This window comes from Numenius arquata, chromosome 1 (assembly GCF_964106895.1).
Source record: "Numenius arquata chromosome 1, bNumArq3.hap1.1, whole genome shotgun sequence".
NCBI lineage: Eukaryota > Metazoa > Chordata > Aves > Charadriiformes > Scolopacidae > Numenius > Numenius arquata.
In genome coordinates, this window is record NC_133576.1 from 92,023,137 (window position 1) to 92,042,918 (window position 19,782).

Genomic DNA, 19,782 nt, shown 5'->3' on the forward strand with positions numbered 1-19,782 from the left:
CACAGGTTTAAACATGAATGGGTATCTTCCATCCTATACAATATATTTTGTAAGCCATTTCTTACCAAAACTAGAGTGTGGGGATAATTAAACCTGGCAAGGGATGTCAAGGACAATAAGAAGGGCTTCTTCAAGTACATCAGCAGTAAAAGGAAGACTAGGGAAAATGCCCACTGCTGAATGAGGTGGGTGCCCTGCTGACGGAGGATGAAGAGAAGGCCCAGTTACTGAATGGCTTCTTTGCTTCAGTCTTTACTGCTAAGGCTGGCCCTCAGGAACCCCAGACCCTGGAGGTAAGAGAGAGATCCTGGAGCAAGGAAGACTCTCCCTTGATCAAGGAGGATTGGGTTAGAGATCATTTAAGCAAACTTGACACCCACAAACCCATAGACCCTGATGGGATGCACCTGTGAGTGCTGAGGGAACTGGCAGATGTTACTGTGAAGCTGCTCTCTATTAGCTTTGAAAAGCCATGGAGAACAGGAGAGGTGCCTGACGACTGGACGAAAGTTAATGTCACACCAGTCTTCAAAAAGGGCAAGAAAGAGGATGCAGGAAACTACAAACTGGTCAGCTTCACCTCCGTCCCTGGAAAAATGATGGAACAGCTTGTTCTGGATGTCATCTCTAAGCATGTAGAAGAAAAAAAGGCCATTGGGAATGGTCAGCATGGATTTACCAAGGGGAAATCATGCTTGACCACTCTGATCGCCTTCTACGATAGAATGACTGGCTAGGTGGATGAGGGGAGAGCGGTGGATGTTGTCTACTTTGACTTCAGCAAGGCTTTTGACACTGTCTCCCATAACATCTGTCGCGACGGAGGGAAGACAGGGCCACTCAATATGAGTGATCAGCAAGCTTCGTTTATTGATTCACACAGTGGCCTTTTATGTTCTAACATAATTAGCTCATACATATTACAAAAGTTAAGCTCATGATTGGTTAGTTCTTAGAAAGATCAACTCCGCCCTTGGTTCCTTCTTTACAGTTACTTTCATCCTCTTTTCCCATGCCTGAGCAGCTGCAACCTCCCTGTTATCATACAACAATTATAGTCAAGGACAAGGTGTCTTTACCAGCCCAGTAGTTACAGGGGCTGAATCCGATGTTTCTCAAGCTTTTGCTCGGCCAGCTGGATCATGTCTACGTGACCCTTCTCAGCTAGCCATTCTCCCACAATTCCCCCGTTTTTATTTTGAATGACATAGGCTTGGTTAAACATCTGTAACACAAGGGTTTTCATACAAGACAACATACAACTCACACAAAGCAACGCTATTAGTACAATGATTAAGACTAGCAATCCTGTCTGTAAAAGGTTTCTCAGCCATCCGGACAGACCCAACCAGTCTCCAAGAGCACCCCTATAAGGCACGTAGTAAATGGGGAGCGGGGTGTTGCTAGGCTTGCACAAAAGCTGGTCGTGTTGAGTGACCGAGCTAAAGTTATCCACACATTTTCTCGTGGGTCAAACATCTCGCTATATGGGATGGCTCTTATGCTTACAACTAAGGCAACTACTATAAAGCTTTCTATACCTAAATTAACCATTTTCTCTGTTTCAACTTCTAAGCAAATAGCATGCACATAATACCTAGGGGTTACAGACCCCACAGACTGTACAATTAATTTCTGTCTTTGCGACCTCATGGTTCACACTCAGGCGCAGCGGTCTCAGTCCGTTGGTTTATGGTGATTAGTCGGGTCACCTTCAGCGGTGACTTCAGGGTGGTCGATGGCGGGCCTTACCCAACGGCTGGGAACCCAGATGGTACCTTGTCCCCTATGGTCCATCGTAGAAGGGGTGATTTGCGAGCAAGGGTCAATCCTCCTACTCCCGCGACCGTGGCGCTGATCGCGTAGGTCGGCCATTGAGCCGGCCACTTATGCGTGCTGATTATGGAGATGTCAGCGCCAGTGTCTAGAAGAGCAACAAATGATATAGTTAGGTTGGCGTATTGCACAGCAACCGGGCGTTGTGGCCTTTGGCGCAAGCCGACAGTTAGTAAGGCCATTTGTCCTGTAGATCCAAAGGCTCCTTGCCCTCGTGGCTGCTCTTGCAGCGGTGGAAGGGCTCCCGCAAGATGTGGTAGGGGAATTAATTGCGCCACCTTGGTGCCTTTAGCGATGAAGAGCGGTGGGAATAACGTGTGGGCCATGATCTGGATCTCACCGTGGTAATCCTTATCAATCAGTCCCACCAACACATTAAGTCCCAGCATGGTGGCCGATGAACGGCCTATAAGTAGTGCTCCGACAGCTTGTCCATTGATACAGATTGGTCCTTGAGTGCTAGTAGTAATCCGGACAGGCTTTGAGTCCAACAGGGTACAATCTACTGCTGTTGCCAGGTCCAAGCCGAGGCTTCCGCTTGTGGCTGGTCTGAGCTGAAGGGATTGAGTGCTGCCGGATATGCAGCCGCTTTTTGTGTCGGCGCGGGGCGGCTTTTCCCGCTGAATCGTCCGTTTCCCGGTTTAGAAGCGCGACATGCAGTCTCATTGTGGTTGTCCGACCGGCAGTTTCTGCACCACACTGAGCCGGCGTTGCAGTTCCGTCTGATGTGTCCAGCAGCGCCGCAACGGTAGCATCGTGGGCGAGATGATCCACTAGCATTTAATCGTTGAACGGAGGCTTGCAAAGGAGCAAGGGCTGCAAGAACTTGACTCTGCGTAGCCTGCGCGTGTTCCTTTAAACTATTCCCTAGTTCCTTTACTGCCTCAACTAACATTGCCTGTGGCCCTACCGGTACCTGAGCCATCCTTTCTAGTCCTTCCTCGATAGTCCATGTCCCTGGCAATGTAGCCAAGATGTTGCGTGTGGCCGGATTACTATTTTGTATAGCACACTGCTTTAGTATAGTGCCTCTGAGATAATCGGGCACCCCGGCCGCCTGTATGGCGTCTGCTACTTGATCTATAAACAGGCCAAATGGTTCCTCTCTTCCTTGCTTAATACCCATATATGAAGGGATTCTCTTTTTTTTTTTTTTTTTTTTTTTTTTTTTCCTCAGCTCGGTTTGCAGCGGGGCGTTAGCGACTGCCCGCCACGGCTTTATCAACTTTTTGGCTGATTTATTATTGCATATAACTTCGTCAAACAATTTATCCTCATATTTACGCCATTCCTCGTGTTCAAAAACCGTATCTGGATTATCAAAGCAACCTCTCGCTACTCCATATGCTGATAACCCAAGCAACTCCCTTATACAATCTATACCCTGAACGCTCCGCTTTTCTAAAAAGCATTTGAGCAAATCGTACGCTGCTTGTCTGTTCATACCTTCGTTATCTATACCCTAAATGCTCCGCTTTTCTAAAAAGCATTTGAGCAAATCGTACGCCGCTTGTCTATTCATACCTTCGTCAGCGCGCTGTTGCAGCCTTCCAGACTTCGGCGGCGCGTAGCCGGCAGGACACTCTCTATAGGTGCTCCAGGGCGCGGGGACCTTTTCCTTTAATCCCTTTCGCCTCCTGCGCTGCTTACAGGACCAGCACTGAGACTCCGTTGACCGTGGCTCACAGGTTCAGCCCTCTGTAGGGTCCCTGTTTCGGGCGCCATTTGTCGCGACGGAGGGAAGACAGGGCCACTCAATATGAGTGATCAGCAAGCTTCGTTTATTGATTCACACAGTGGCCTTTTATGTTCTAACATAATTAGCTCATACATATTACAAAAGTTAAGCTCATGATTGGTTAGTTCTTAGAAAGATCAACTCCGCCCTTGGTTCCTTCTTTACAGTTACTTTCATCCTCTTTTCCCATGCCTGAGCAGCTGCAACCTCCCTGTTATCATACAACAATTATAGTCAAGGACAAGGTGTCTTTACCAGCCCAGTAGTTACGGGGGCTGAATCCGATGTTTCTCAAGCTTTTGCTCGGCCAGCTGGATCATGTCTACGTGACCCTTCTCAGCTAGCCATTCTCCCACAAACATCCTCACAGGTAAGCTTATGAAGCATGGGTTAGTTGAGTGGACAGTGAGGTGGATTGACAACTGGCTGAATAACAGGGTTCAGAGAGTTGTGATCAGTGGTGCACAGTCCAGTTAGAGGTCTGTAAGTAGCGTTATCCCCCAGGGGTCAGTACTGGGTCTGGTCTTGTTCAATATGTTCATCAATGATCTGGATGAGGGGACAGAGTGTACCCTCAGCAAGTTTGCTGTTGATCCAAAACTGTGAAGAGTGGTTGACACACCCGAAGGCTGTGCGACCATTCAGTGAGACCTGGACAGGCCGGAAAGTTGGGCAGTGAGGAACCTGAGGAAATTCAACAAGGGCAAGTGTAAGGTCCTGCACCTAGGGAGGAATAATCCCATACACCGGTACAGGTTAGGTGCTGATCTTCTGGGAACCATCTCCGCAGAGAGAGACCTTGGAGTCCTGGTAGCAACAAGTTGACCATGACCCAGAAATGTGCCCTTGTGGCCAAGAAGGCTGATGGTGTCCTGGGATGCATTAAAAAGAGTGTGGCCAGCGGGTTGAGGGAGGTCATCCTCCCCCTCTACTCTGCCCTGGTGAGGCCCCATCTGGAGTACTGTGTCCAGTTCTGGGCCCCCCAATTCAAGAAGGACAGGGAACTACTGGAAAGAGTCCAGCAGAGGGCTACAAAGATGATCAAGGGACTGGAGGACCTCTTTATGAGAGTCCTGGGTCTGTTTAGCCTGGAGAAGAGAAGACTGAGAGGGCATCTTACTAATGCTTTTTTAAGGAATTTTTTCAAGAATTTTTACCTGCAGAAAAACAAGTAATGTTAATACAAGCCACACTGTGTAGAGATACCCATACTAGTTCTGAAGAAGATAGCTTGTAGACCAAAATCAGAGCAATCAGATGATTAGTGTGGTGTTCAACTGTGGAGAACTAATCCTGTAGTTAGTGTAACATTATCTTAATAAGGCTATACTGTTTCTGGAATATGAAACATCTCATTAAATGCAACAGGTAACATTAGACTGCACCATAAGACATGCCTGGAAGCTATATTAATATTATCAAATAACATCAACAGTGTCCCTCCTCTGTGTCTGAGGGTAGCACACCCGTGTCAGTAGTACCAAGTTCTCTTCCTCCTCAAAGCAAGGTGGCTTGTGAGGAATTATCCCCAGTGTTATTCCAAACACCTTCCAGCCATTGCCCAGGGGAACATCAGTGGTGTGATCAAAACTGTAATAGAGACTGAGCTAAAAATAAAGTGACCTAGGTAAAAGCAAGCTGGTCTTTGAACCTGTGCCCTGGATCTGTTAGCTCACTAATATAGATATACCCATGCATCTTCTCACATTATTAACAAGCCTATGTTACACCAAGCTTGCAACCTCAAAAAAACCAACCCGGATCTCACAGCATATAACCTGACATGCTTTGTACTTAGGTGTACTCCCAGCATGGTATATATTTATTTATTTGTTTAAAGTTCTTTCTTTCTTTTTTTTTCTTTTCTTTTTTTTTTTTTTTTTTTTAATTTAAAATTTTAGTTAATTAATAGCCTTCTGAACTCACAGGCTAACACAGTATTGTCCTAAGTTTTATTTGGATCTTTAATTGGTGTGTTGCCATGAATGTACTTTTGTATTCTAGTTATTCTTCTCCTATCAGCTCACCAGTTCTTTAATCAATTTTTTATTATAGTAAGAAGACATTTATCTTTTGTGGTATATTATTCTTTGTGTCCATATTATGCTTGTACCAAGTTTTCTCTTTAGAGAATACTCTTTAGAAAAAGGAAATTACATAATACGGCATTTTTATTAGCCAATTTTATTTCAGATATTGATTTTACTTTCCGTGATTCTGCTTGTCTTCCATTTTCTGTTTGTTCCCATATTCATGTCTTCCTTCTCAACTTCTGTCTTTTTCATATTCAGTTTGCTTTTGAAGTTCATTGTTCTTTTTTGATTGAAGCCTTGTTTTATTTTTGTCTGCATTTCTGCTTCTCATTACTTGTGTGATGTTTAATCATTATTTCCATGTGATATTAAACATAGAGTTAAGCAAATCGTTTGTAATTTTTCTAAGTTTCTGAATTTATTTATAAAAGAATGAAAAGAAAAAGCCAAATATTTTCCCTAAGGCTGGTCTTTCTAAAGCAGTGTCTGAAGGCCAGTGAGATCAGGACAGCACTTTGATTGATCAGTGTGCAACAAATCTAATCAGCCTGTCTCTGTTGGCTAAATTACTGACTTTCGTTACTCAAAGGGAACATCAATGGAAATTGCAGCAATGTTTCTAACAGTTGGAAGCTAAAAAAATAATATTGTGCTAAAGGAAGAGCTGTTATGCACACCAGGAGAAAAAATCAAAATGCCTCCTTTGCTTTATTCTGTACAATGAACTTGAAATTATGACCAATTATAATTCTGCTTAGGCTGAGCTTTCATTTTTCTTGCAGCTATGGAGGATAGGAGTAACGGAAAATTACTAGGGCAGAGAGTGAGTTATAAAAAATAATTTATAATATTTTACTTTATTAAACATCATTATTGAACTCTCCTATTTATTGGAAGTTAGTGAGGTTTGCAAATACCTATTCTGGCTTCTTTCACAGCAGGGAGAAAGAAGAGTGAGGAACTTATCTTCCCATAAGGGTGACTGAGAAATAGATAGAACAGGACTGAAGAGCTGTGACCTTGTATCAAGGAACAGCCATTATGTTCAACAAAAGCTTTTCCAGCCAGAAGGGAGGGTCTATTGTAACATAGTGCTGTTCAACATCTTTGTTGGAGACATGGACAGTGGGATAGAGTGCACCCTCAGCAAGTTTTCCAACAACACCAAGCTCGGTGGCGCGGTCGACACGCTGGAGGGAAGGAATGCCATCCAGAGGGACCTGGACAGGCTTGAGAGATGGGCTCATGCAAATCGCATGAAGTTCAACCAGGCCAAGTGCAGGGTCCTGCACCTGGGACGCGGCAATCCCAGGCACAAATACAGGTTGGGCGGAGAATGAATTGAGAGTAGCCCTGAGGAGAAGGACTTGAGGGTGCTCGTGGATGAGAAGCTCAACATGAGCCAGCAGTGCGCACTGGCAGCCCAGAAAGCCAACCGCATCCTGGGCTGCATCAAGAGAAGTGTGGCCAGCAGGTCGCAGGAGGTGATTCTACCCCTCTACTCTGAGCTCGTGAGACCCCACCTGGAATACTGTGTCCAGCTTTGGAGTCCTCAACACAGGAAGGACATGGACCTGTTGCAACGGGTCCAGCGGAGGGCCACGAAGATGATCAGAGGGATTGAGCACCTCCGCTATGAAGACAGGCTGAGAGAGTTGGGGTTGTTCAGCCTGGAGAAGAGAAGGCTCCAGGGAGACCTCATAGCAGCCTTCCAATATCTGAAGGGAGCCTACAGGAGAGCCGGAGAGGGACTCTTTGTCAGGAAATGTAGTGACAGGACAAGGGGTAATGGTTTTAAATTGGAAGAGGGGAGATTTAGATTAGATATTAGGAGGAAATTCTTTACAGTGAGGGTGGTGAAGCACTGGAACAGGTTGCCCAGGGAAATTGTGGATGCCCCATCCCTAGAAGTGTTTAAGGCCAGGCTGGATGGGTCTTTGAGCAACCTGCTCTAGTGGAGGTGTCCCTGCCCATGGCAGGGGGATTGGAACTCAATGATCTTTAAGGTCCCTTCCAACTCTAACCATTCTATGATTAAATTTTCTGTGAACGCCCCAATGCTACTGCCTCGTGCCCAGAGCTTATTGACACAATCATGGTGTATCTCAATTTTTTATTTTTTTTTTTTAACTTGTGTTGGTGGCAAACCTAGCCTCCCAGCCAGCTCAAAGGAAAAAGGAGACATGCAAAATTTATCAGCTCCCTGCATGGAAACTCAGTTCAATATGAAAAATCCCTACCAGGTGGAATTCTGTGGGTGATAATGACAATGATGTTCTTTTCTGATAACACCTGGGTGGGCCATCCATAGACTGAATTAGGGCTACTAGATGGTCTGATAAAACTCATCAAGATCCTGTATTATGATTGCTTTTTTTACAAATAGGTTACAAACATCTCTGATTTATTTGTCGATCCCCTTGAAAGTTTTAGTCTTGTTGCACAGCCTTTTATTATCTTTCTGACAGCTGTTGGTTTCAGTCCTGATGCATGTTAAGGTAGTTGTTAAATAGAGAAAGTTCTAAAGAGAAAAATATTAGTTTTCTTTTATTTATTTATTATTTTGTTTCCTTTTTATTTTATCTTCATTATTGAGATTACTTCAGTCTAATTAACTTAATGTACATACAGATATACATAGAAAGAAAGACCTGGTATTTCTCACGTGTAAAGTTGAATACTCTCTATGCAATTTTATGTCATACTCCTACTACCTAATTAAAGACATTCTTCCAAGAATGTTATCTCTATATGTCATAAGCTAGTTTCTGACTAAATTGAAGAATATGAGCTGACAGCTGTTAAAATGTATAGAAAAATATTCTCTGTAGTACTAAAGCCAAAGAAGTGAAATATTTTTATAGGAGATACTTCTGCAGCTTGGAAGGTGATTTCAGAAACTGAAATTTCAACTATTGTGGTGTACAAGAAGTGGTAAATAGTAGTATATAGAGCTTGTGTTTATATAGAATTAAATTAACTTTCCACAGTCTCATGGAAAATTTACATCCCACTTAAGCCCTTAACAAGGTCAATGTCACCTGAAATATTAATGAAGCCTGGAAATATGTTTTTATTATTTATTGTAAATGCTTCACTAAAGCTTAGAGACCCTGATGTGCCATAACTGAACACACGTTTAACACAGTTTCCAACAATACATAATTAATATTAGTGACTATTGTCTTGAGAAGGCATTCTTTTTATTATTTCCACTAGGTAAATACTGTGAAAAAAACTTTAAAAAACTGTCAGGAAACGTAACTACCAAGACAGCCACTGTGTTAAGAAGTTCTTGGAAATGGTGTTTCTTGGGTGTTTCTTTGTTTTCAAAAGAACTTTTCTGTGCAAACCCTGAATAACAACTACAATGCACATCTGTTCTGGTTTTGCCTGTAATACAGTTAATTTTCTTCATAACAGCTAGTATGGGGCTATGTTTTGGACTTGTGCTGAAAACAAAAACTACAGGAATGTTTTTGTTATTGCTCAGCAGTGCATACAGAGTCAAGTGCTTTTTCTGTTTCTCACACCACCCCACCAGAGAGTAAGCTGGGGGTACGCAAGAAGTCGGGAGGGGACACGGCTGGGACAGCTGACCTCAACTGACCAAAGGGATGTTCCATAGCATGTGACATCATGCTAAGCAATAAAAGCTGTGGGAAGAAGGAGGAAGGGAGGACATTTGGAATTATGCTGTTTGTCTTCTCAAGCACTTGTTATGCATGATGGAGCCCTGCTTTCCTAGAGACAGCTGAACACCTGCCTGCCAATGGGAAGTAGTGAATGAATTATTTGTTTTGATTTGCTTGCATGTGTGCCTTTTGCTTTACCTATTAAACTGTCTTTATTTCAGCAGTTTTCTCACTTGTACCCTTACAATTCTCTCCCCCATCCCACTGCAGGGGGAGTGAGTGTGCAACTGTATGGGGCTTAGTTGTCAGCTGGGGTTAAACCATGACAACGTCCAATCAGATGATGACAGACAAATAACTATTCACCATCCAACTAAACCTAGAGTGATTATGAAGGATTATTTGAAATATTAGTCCTCTTTGAAAAATTATGAGGTACAGTGCTTTTACTAAATTTAACTGTGCATATTTCTGTGTTCTAAGCAATGGTAGTATAAAGTATTGTGTCTAATGTAAGCTCTTCAAAATATTCAGAAAGTCTCAGTTTTCAAGATAGTTTTCATTCATGCATTTAATTCAGTAAAGTTCACAAAGTTTTATATAATAAGTAGCCACTAATTTATCATCTCTATCCTTAGAAAATATTTTTTTTGATACTTGCACCATCCAAATTATATATAGAGCAATCAATATATTAAATAGCAGTGTACAACTTTGTAGTGTCATGAGGTAGGGTTTTAGAGTTGTTCAGCAACCACCTGTGTAGAGGTTCTTGACTTCAATAGAAAGTATACAACAAGAGACAAGATAGATTACATTTTTGATAAGGTACACAGTGACATTAAATATGCAAAAGGAATTTGAATGCAGATTGTAACACACCTTTCAGTAACATCTTCCAGTCAGCCTTAAGTAAAAATAAATACAATAAAAATGATTGAACTCAAATTCAGTAATTTAAAATAATGAAAACAAAATATTTGATTGCTTGAATCTGATTTTTGCTTTAGGCTTTGATTTTTTTTTATTATATTTTTTACTTTCCACTGCATTTTAAGATGAAGACTTTATTTTTCATTCTTCAAAGATTTAGAAGGTAAAGAATGTTATTCTTTAGTATGATAAATCATATGTTTTGTTAATTTTCACACAGTTTAATGTATGCATATTGTGTTTTCCTTTTGGTAAAAGGCTGTGGTTGAGGAGCAGAGAGGAATTTTGCTTGGTTGCTATGTGTTGCCTGCTACACCTGGCTCCCATGAAACCTCCTTAAAGGAAGCAAGACTTCCTCTGTAGCAACTGAGCAAACCACTAATGTAAAAACTTGAATTCAGAGTAGAGAAAGAGGAGAGAGAAAACAGTAAGCAGTGAAAATGAAAATGAAAGTTACAGAGCTGAAAAGGAGGAAGAATTGGAAGAGAGTAGGACATGTAAGCCTCAGCCAAGTAGGGAAAAAAATGCTTTTTGAAGGTAGACAAAAGAGACGGAATGAAGTTTGTTGCCAGTAGAATCTGTGGATTGGCAGCGAGACTAGAAAGAAGGAAAAAATGGACACAGTAGCAGGAAAGAATTTATTTACAGACCCTTTGTTGGTATTCTGCTTTACCCCAAAGAACTTATTTTCTTCTGTTTATAAACACTTATTCTCTTAATGCCTGTTTCACAAATATCTAGCTTCAGAGAAGTTCTGTTTATCATGAAAAGTATTCTATTAACACAGTACGGAATTAGAAAAAAAATGACCTCACTTTCTCTTCCTTTGCTTACTTTTAAAATTTAGATAATTTTATTTTGAGTTGAATGATTCTTTTGGAAATTATTAACAACTTTATTTCAATAAGGGCACCAAAAAATATAATCTATGAATGCTGTAAGTGATATATGGGTGTAGCAGCCACTCTAATATTTTCCTTGTTATTTGGTTCCTGTTCATAAGGTGTCATTTGGTCTAAAACTTGGGATTATTTGTGTCAATCAAATTGGTCCACATTTTAAACGAATACCAGTTCATAAGATGTTTTCTTGATTAAAAAAGATAATTCCTTTAAATAAAAATTGCTTTAAAGCTCAAAGGAGTTGAACATTTCTTCGTTGAAGTCACTAAAGAGCCTTAAATTAGTTTTTTCACTCATCAGCAACAAATAATAAAGTTGAGCTATGGAAATTTGTTACACTGTTTGCCTTTTTCTGAAACTCTCTCTCACTTTATTCTTTCCTCATTCAGAATCTCAAACAGTCAAATGTGAGAGCATAGCAAACTGGCTTATTCATCACTCACAAACTGTCACTGACAGTAAACAAATTCTTGACTCTCTTGGACTTGTTGGACCATTTCAATTTATCATAATTTTTTTATTAAAGAATTGAGTTCATTCAAAACATAGTTTTATGGGAGAAAAACCCAACACCACTCCCCACTCCCCAAAAAATCCTACAGACAAACAAAAATATGAGCCTAAACCAACAACAGATGATATATCTAAGAGAAGAATGCAATAGAGGTATAGGTTATACATGCCTTACGGTATGCATTCTGGTAAATCAAATGGTGAACCAAACACTGATTGATAAAGAAAGAAAACTAACATTGAAATTAGCTTGTCGGCTTTTCTCAATGTCATTAAATAGAAAAAACAAGTCATAAAATAACACTGCAGCATTAAAAAAAAAAAAAAAAAATTAAATACCATAGCTGGCAGCATAACTTGGGATATGCTAAGAATGTAGCAGCACATATTTGAGGAATTGTTTAATCTAAATTTATAATTATTAATAATTGTTACTGTATGCTGCTGAAGATAACTCATGTCAACCATAACGTATAAAATGTGTTGCTGGGCCGGTTTTGACAAAACTAGATTTGAAATGGTATACTTTGATCTTGGGTATTTCATCATGCTCTTTCATAGCTGTAAAGGGTAAAACAGATGACAGGATGTGATTGTCCTTACTTCTGCTTGCTTTGCAGGAAGTAAAGCCTTCTGACAGCTGTCTGTTTCTAGGAAGCTGGTGGCTAAGCCACTTTCTTGTTTCCAGTTTATCATCATTGTTTTTGCTGAAAGCCATGCAGTTTAACAGAATAATAAGCCACAGAAGCATATGCCCCTTGACAACCCAGTGTTGCTGATAAAAAACTGAATTGATAACTATGATTCCCTGGGGAAACCTCAAACACCTGCAGCTCCAGATGTCTCCTCAGAAAGGTGTGGATTATGACGAAATCACTCAGTTACAGGACAATCTGCCAAAGACATATTGAAAAGTTTTGGTTTAGTTTAATCTTCTATGACTTTGTGGCTGTCATTTTGGTCTCTACTTTTATCATGCAACTTCAGTAGTGTGAGATTTTGTAATTTTTGTGATTTGGTTTACTATACTAGATGCAGGGGACAGTTGCCATTTTCTGAGGCAGAGTTGATTCCCTGTGTTTCACAGAAATATATTTTGCACTGAAAATATTTTGTTCTTTTTACTTTGTTTTTCTTGATATGAAATAAAAGTCTGAGAACAAGATGTAATTTGAATGCATGGGGAAAAAAAAACACAAACAAAACAGACTAATCCTGTTGCTGTTTTATAACCACTTAGGAAACAATAGGGATTGGAACTAAATGATAGTTAGCCTGACCAAAATGCCAAAATATGTTAGATGAACAGTTTCCTTTGGAGATACAGAGAATCAAATTAGAAGTCTTTACTAAAGGTTTCAAAATAAACTGTACCCCATTGACTGTTTGATGGAAAAAACTCTTTTCAGTTGCTGATTAAAAAAATTTGTGCAATTTTTATAATAGTCTTTGTTTCATCAACTGTATTTCTTGAAGGAAACTTATCAAAATAGATTGCCAAGATATATTAACTTAATCCAAGAGACCTAATCATCTCTGTATTTCCCTTTCTGACTGTAAATCCTCTGCTAGATTTAATCTCCTAGAGGATGCAGTGGTAGCAATTTTTTTCTCCAAGCGTTGCACACACAACAAACACCTCTGCTTAATTGAGTCTTCCAGAACTGCTTAGTTACTTGATCAACTGTCGTGGTTTTGACCAGATTGACCAAGCAGAACGACAGATGGGCCCTCCCTCCCCCCTCTAAGGAAAAGAGAGGAGAGGAAGAGATTTAAAAGATTTATGAGTTTAGAAAAAACTAAACTACTTTAATGAAAATATTAATAAATAATGAAATAATAAATAATTAAAAAAAAAAAGAAAAAAAAGGGGGGGGAAAAAGTATACAGTATATACAAAACTGTATCAAGCTCCCAGGGTGATGATCACGTCACCAGCAGGCACAGGGGAAAGTCCCAGGCTGGACTCGGTGATGGACAGGAGCTGGATTCCGGATCTGGAGTCAGGATTGCTCGGATCGCGATCAAAGGCAGACGAACAGACAGGGTCCTCCTCAGATGTCGGCCACTGAAGGAAGTGAGATGACCCTTTGATCCCTCAGCTTTTATACTGAGCATGATGCAGATGGGATGGAATACCCTGTTGGTCAGTTTTGGGTCACCTGTCCTGTCCACTCCTCCCTACAGGTGTGACCCCTCTATGCTTTTCCGCTTCTGACCCTCCAATGGGGCAAATAACAAATTTACCTGACCTTGGTTGTTATAGCAATAAGTATAAGCAAGGGCCTCTCTGCACACCATTCCTTGGTATTATCAGGTCTTATCACTATGAGAGCGAGCAGTTTCTGAACAATATGCTGTTAATTTCAGAGTTTAGTTAGTTAGAAGAGGCCCAGCTAAAAAGGGAAAATTACTGAACAGAAAATTAGTTCTGTTTTACCTCAAACCAAGACATCAATTAAATAGACCTCTGTAGCTTTAAGTTGCCACGTAGGTGGCCACGTAGCAACATATTTCGCAAGAAATCCCACTGGCATCAAGATGGAAATTTTAGTATATTTGATTAATATTGTTTGAAAGGAAGTGCTCTGAAAATCCATGATTTATTTTTTTCTGGAATATAAAGAAAGCAGATTTTCTTTTTCTATCGTAACCACTAAGAACAAGTTTTAGATTATATACATTTTCAATATTCATATCTGGTCTAAAGAAATCAAATTCTTTTGTCCAAATAACAGTGAATGTGCTGACCTGCTTCACTAAGGCATTATAATTTCATTCTACAATACTTATAATAAACTGAAAATTCTCCAAAGATTCCCATGGTGCAACTCAATTGATTTTCAGGGGAAAAATAATCCTCTGACATATGTCACTCCTTTCAAACTTGAGCTTAGACTGAAAATATATGCTGCCTACTAACCAGCATCTCTTTGCATTTGTCACCCGGGCTCCTCTGTGCTGATGAAGATCCTTTAGAGGAATCTAAGGAGTTTTAATGAATGCAGTTGTGTAAGAATTTTGAGCAGTATAATCATGATAAAAATGACGAAAGCAAACATTATACATATTAAACTACATTTTCAATATTCTGAAATTTGCAGTGAGTATGGATGTTCTGCAGAAAATATAGGATTTACCTGAAAGGTAGCATAAGCAAGGAGTTAATTTGGATACAACGGAGCTGATGACTACTCTCCAGCCTGCAGGAAATAATCAATTGCCTAATGCATAAACATAATAAATCCACTGGCAAAGAAGGGGAGATGAAAATGAATAGTGTCAAAGAAATGACAAGTTGGAAGAAGGTAATGAAGTAGAGAGTATATTCTACATTGAGAGGAAATTACTGTTCTGATACATCAAACCATTTTATCAGTTTGATGAAAGTGTAAAGTAATTGATTCTAATGATATTGAGTGACTCAAAATGATGTTACATGGGGTTGCTTTAAAAACTGCACAGCACTGTCATTTTCTTATTTTTCTAAGAATGGATTAAGTCCATTCATCTTCCAGTGATCATCATGATTTTAAATTAGTTTAAAATTTTAAACAAAAGTTTCTCTACAACTTCTGCATCTAACAGTATCATGATGCTTACTAAAGAATACAGGGTGAAACTGGCAAGGGAGACTTTACAATGAAAGCATGGTGACAATTATTAGGCAGTATCAGTTGTGAGAAATAGAACAGTTTATCAAAATTATTTTTGCTTTAATCATTAAAGGCACTATTATCACTATTATAAACATATAGAGGGATTATAGCTTTTAATTTTCAGTTTGACTAATTTTCTTTTGTTAACTCACTTTCAGAAAAGAATGAGTTTCAAGACAGTGAAACATCTAAATTAGGTACACAGGGAAAGCATTAGCTTTGTGAGAGATATTTACAGGAAATAAATTAGAGGGGACTATGTTCCAATATTTCTGGGAATTATAATATAAAAACTTACAAAAGAACTTTCAAACACATCTACTTTTGAGAACCCTCTTGTTTCAGATACATACTAAATAGAAGACTGTATTGTTCTCTTGTACAGTGCTGTCTTTTGTGTGAGTCTTAAAATATATTTCTTTGCATGGTCTGATATCTTAGGAGCTAGGCCTATTTTGAAAGAAATGTTCTGAAGAAGCAAAAGTTAAATTCAAAGTCTATCTTTATCTTTCAAAAATTATTTCAGAAGACAGTTCTCTCTCACATGATTTATTATGATAGATTCCTCCTATTTTGTCAGATCGCATGACCATTTAATGTGGCCACTATTCCTGAAGCCGTAGAAACAGGCACTGTTGTTATACTACAAAATTATAGATCATTCTGAATATAAAAATGGAGGTGAATAATTTAATTCAACCTAGGATAGATAAGGAAGGAAATATTTAAAGTTTCAGCATATTTAAAGTTTCCACATTTTTAAAGGTCCAAGGAGATTGAATGTGAATATTGTAGCATTTTTTTTAATAGGTTCTTTGAAATGTAGAAATATGGAAAGCCATAAACTTTACTTTCTCTTGTTATAGAAAAAACAAGTATTTAAATCCATGTTTTTTTCATACATAGCTATATACAGCTATTTTTATTTTATCAAAAATGTACATTAGGTACTGAAATGTGGCTACTGATTTTCGTTTTATTGACTTTCGCTGAGTTTTACGCATTAGTCAAATGGCATTTAAATACTTTATGAAATAAAATATATTGTTCTTACTACTAAATTGCTAGCTTATTTCCTAGTGTTGCATCAAAGGGAAGACTCACATAATAAAGGAAAAGCATGGGACCTGAAATGGAACTACTTCTGAATATTTTTAATGAATATTCATAATATCTACTAGTAGAGATACATATATTTTGAGTCATAGATTTTACATCACACACCCAAAACTAATAAGTTAGAAAACACCTCACTGATGTAAAAAGAAATGACCAGCAAAAAATTACACCTATCAATTTTACCATTTCAATAACTGTTTTTTACTCTCCAATGTTGAGCACAGAGATTATTTAAAGCCTTATAATCCACTGTTATGTCTTTCTGTATTTTTTTCTTTTTTTTGGCCTCAAAAAAATCTTTCCAACAAACCTCAGGAAGTTGAAAGTGAAAATATATCTCTTCTTTTAAGTTAAGTGTGAACAAAATGCTTCAGGAATATCAAGGATTCAGTACAAATCATCTTTCAGAAAACCAAAAGCATTAAAAGGCCTTAACAGCATTTTTCTGACATTTATTGTGATTCGTTCTTAGTATATTTAGTCAGAAGGTTCAACTGAATGAAATAATTTAAAATGTATGAACACTATACAAGCATCATTTTGGTAAACATTGATTTGAAAATTAGTATTAATTTACTTCCATGGGCTTACACACATTCTTGAAATTAAAAACAGAAAAAGAAAAATACATACATACAGACATTGCCAAATCACTGGGTTTGTTCATTGTTCAGTAGTTGATAAAAGCAGCAGTGAAAAAATTCTATCTTTTGGAGCGGAGAAGTGAAACCTACTGGGGGTAGAAATAGCTATTATGACAAGACCACACCAGGATGTTTGGAACACTTAAAGAAAAAATCTCTTAGCTATGCTTCTGTGGATTCCTTATATGCATCCACAGTGAAATTGATTTCTTATATTTTCAGACACCTCAGAGTTTGAGAGGGTTTTCTTTCACCAGCATGGTTTAGGCTCATATCTTGAATTGGGCAGTATTAGGAAATTACAGCCCATTTGGATTCTTCTGGCAGTATATATTCTGTCAGAGAGGAACTACCTGTTGTGTACCTGATCTTTGGGCCTTGCTGCCAAGCTTTCCCTCTTAGCAGAGGTAAGTAAGGCTTTGGAGGAAAAAACATGACAGGAAAGCACCTCTCCACAGGCTCTTACTCTAATATCTCAGTCCATTTGAATATAGGGCAGATCATATATTGTCCTGGAAAGGAACTTGCAGCAGCTACTGAACTTCCTTGTCTTTACCAGATTTATGAAAAAAAAAACCAAAAAACAAAAAAATCTTTCAGAACAGGCACCCTGATTTTCTATAACAGGCACCCTGATTTTCCAGTCCTGGCTCTGGAGCTAATCCGTATGCATCTACCTGCATATAGAGATGCACATGTACCATCACAGTATAACTAGAAAAAAAAACCCCACCTTTCTTTGATGTTGTGGCTGTATACATTCAATTTGTAATTTAAAAGCTAAGGAGCATAACAAAGACTTTTATGGAAAGGGTAATTTTTTAATTAAAAATATATGTTTTTCCAGAGAACAGGGCTACATCAATAATAGTTTTAAATAGGCACCATAAATTTTAGTCATGAGAGTAGATGAAGAATTTGTTTATTTTTAAATAGGGTATTACTGAAAATGAAGCAGAAAGAACAGAAAGTAAAACAAGATCATGAAAACCTTTAAGTGCTAGGGTAAATTTGTTTAAGTGGCTCCAATAATTTTAGATCTGAATGGTTATTATCTCAATATTCTTGGAATGAGAGCAGGTGGGTAAATGGATTTGCATATCCATACTCCAGAAAATAAGACCTTCACCTTTCCTGGAATTAGGAAATCGATAGTAAGTTGGCATAAGAATTCCTAATAGTGAATGAAGCAGTACTGACTACAAATGAGAATGTTCCAGTGATAAAATTATGTGATACTTTAAACAAAAAATATATTTTTTATCATTTGCTGCCAGATGTATTAAGTTTTCAGGATTTAATAATGTCATGATTTCAACAGACTGGAAATCACAATGATATTTCAGAAAAATACATGCATAAATATAACATGTAAGATATAGACATACTAATTTTGCACTCTTAGTAACTTAATGATAGAATACAGTAAAATAAATGTAAAAAAAAAAAATAACATACGTTTAAAAATAGTCTTTTAATAATTTCTGTATCCACCAAAATTTCTCATCATGCTGGTGATATGCTTTTGTACTAGTGGACAATGGCTAGATATGACTACAAAAATTTAGCACTTCAATTGGAAGTCCTAAGCTAAAGCTAATAAAGTAATTTTAAAAACCCAGAGCCATGAGTAAAAAGTTTATTACTACCTCTCCCACCTCAAATGGGTTTCAACTTTAAATGAAGAAAAATAAACAGTGTCCTAATGATGTAATTTAAAGAACATCAAGGAACTAATATTCAATGGAAAAATATCAGTGATTCACAGAAAAAAATGTCCTGTTCCAATACAAATAAAAAGTAACTGAGAAAAGAAGGGGTGGGGGTGTTGCTGGTTAGTGTGATACTGTGGTAGTATAAAGAAGTGCACATTTATTCATAACTGTTAATGTATTTGAAATGCTGAGAAAGGCAAAAAGAAAATATAGCTGTAGACATAGCGGTTACTAGGCCTATCATACAAGAATAAATTGCAAATATTGACAGAAACTGTCAGAACACTCTAAAAATCATGGATGTACCGCCAAGCTCTTAAATAGATGTTGCAATCATGTCCTATGTTTTGACCATCATACAGCCAAAAAGCTAACAGACTATTTTAGCTCTACTGAAATTTTTGTCAAAGAAGCAAATAGAATACTCTAAGGAAGAAAATCTCCAAAATACTTTTTAGCTAGCTCAGATAAAACTTAGACAAAACAGAAATCAAATTTAGATACTTTCATTGCAAAATCCTTTCCCTTTTCCATTTCCTATTCCTTATGCACATCTTTTATTCTTAAAGACAAATTGTCAAAACTCTTCGTGGAAGTAAGAGGCTTTCATTGAAGCGAAATTGCTTTCAAATGTCAAAATGGTATCAGCTGATCTCTGCTTTAACTTTCAGCCCCAGAATACCTATTTTTTTAAGTCACTGATGGCTCAGTGGACTGTGCATAAATAATTTGGACTGAAGGACTGTAACTCAGGATCTCCTTTTTACCTTGCTAAGGTTCCTAATCAGTAACTGAACTGTCCCCAAGTTGCAAGACTTCTTCATTGCTATGAGTCTTTACAGTATGTGACCTTCCAGAGGAGGGGCAGCCTCAAGATCCCATCTGGAAACTGACATTCATGGGTGTCAATCCCTTCCCTCCACTAAGTGAAGTTAGAAAAGGTAAGTCTACTTCATTAAACAGCTGTCAAAAAACTCTACAGTTTTTACAGTCAGGCTGATGAGACACTGGAACATGTTGCCCCGAGAGGTTATGAATGCCCCATCACTGGATGT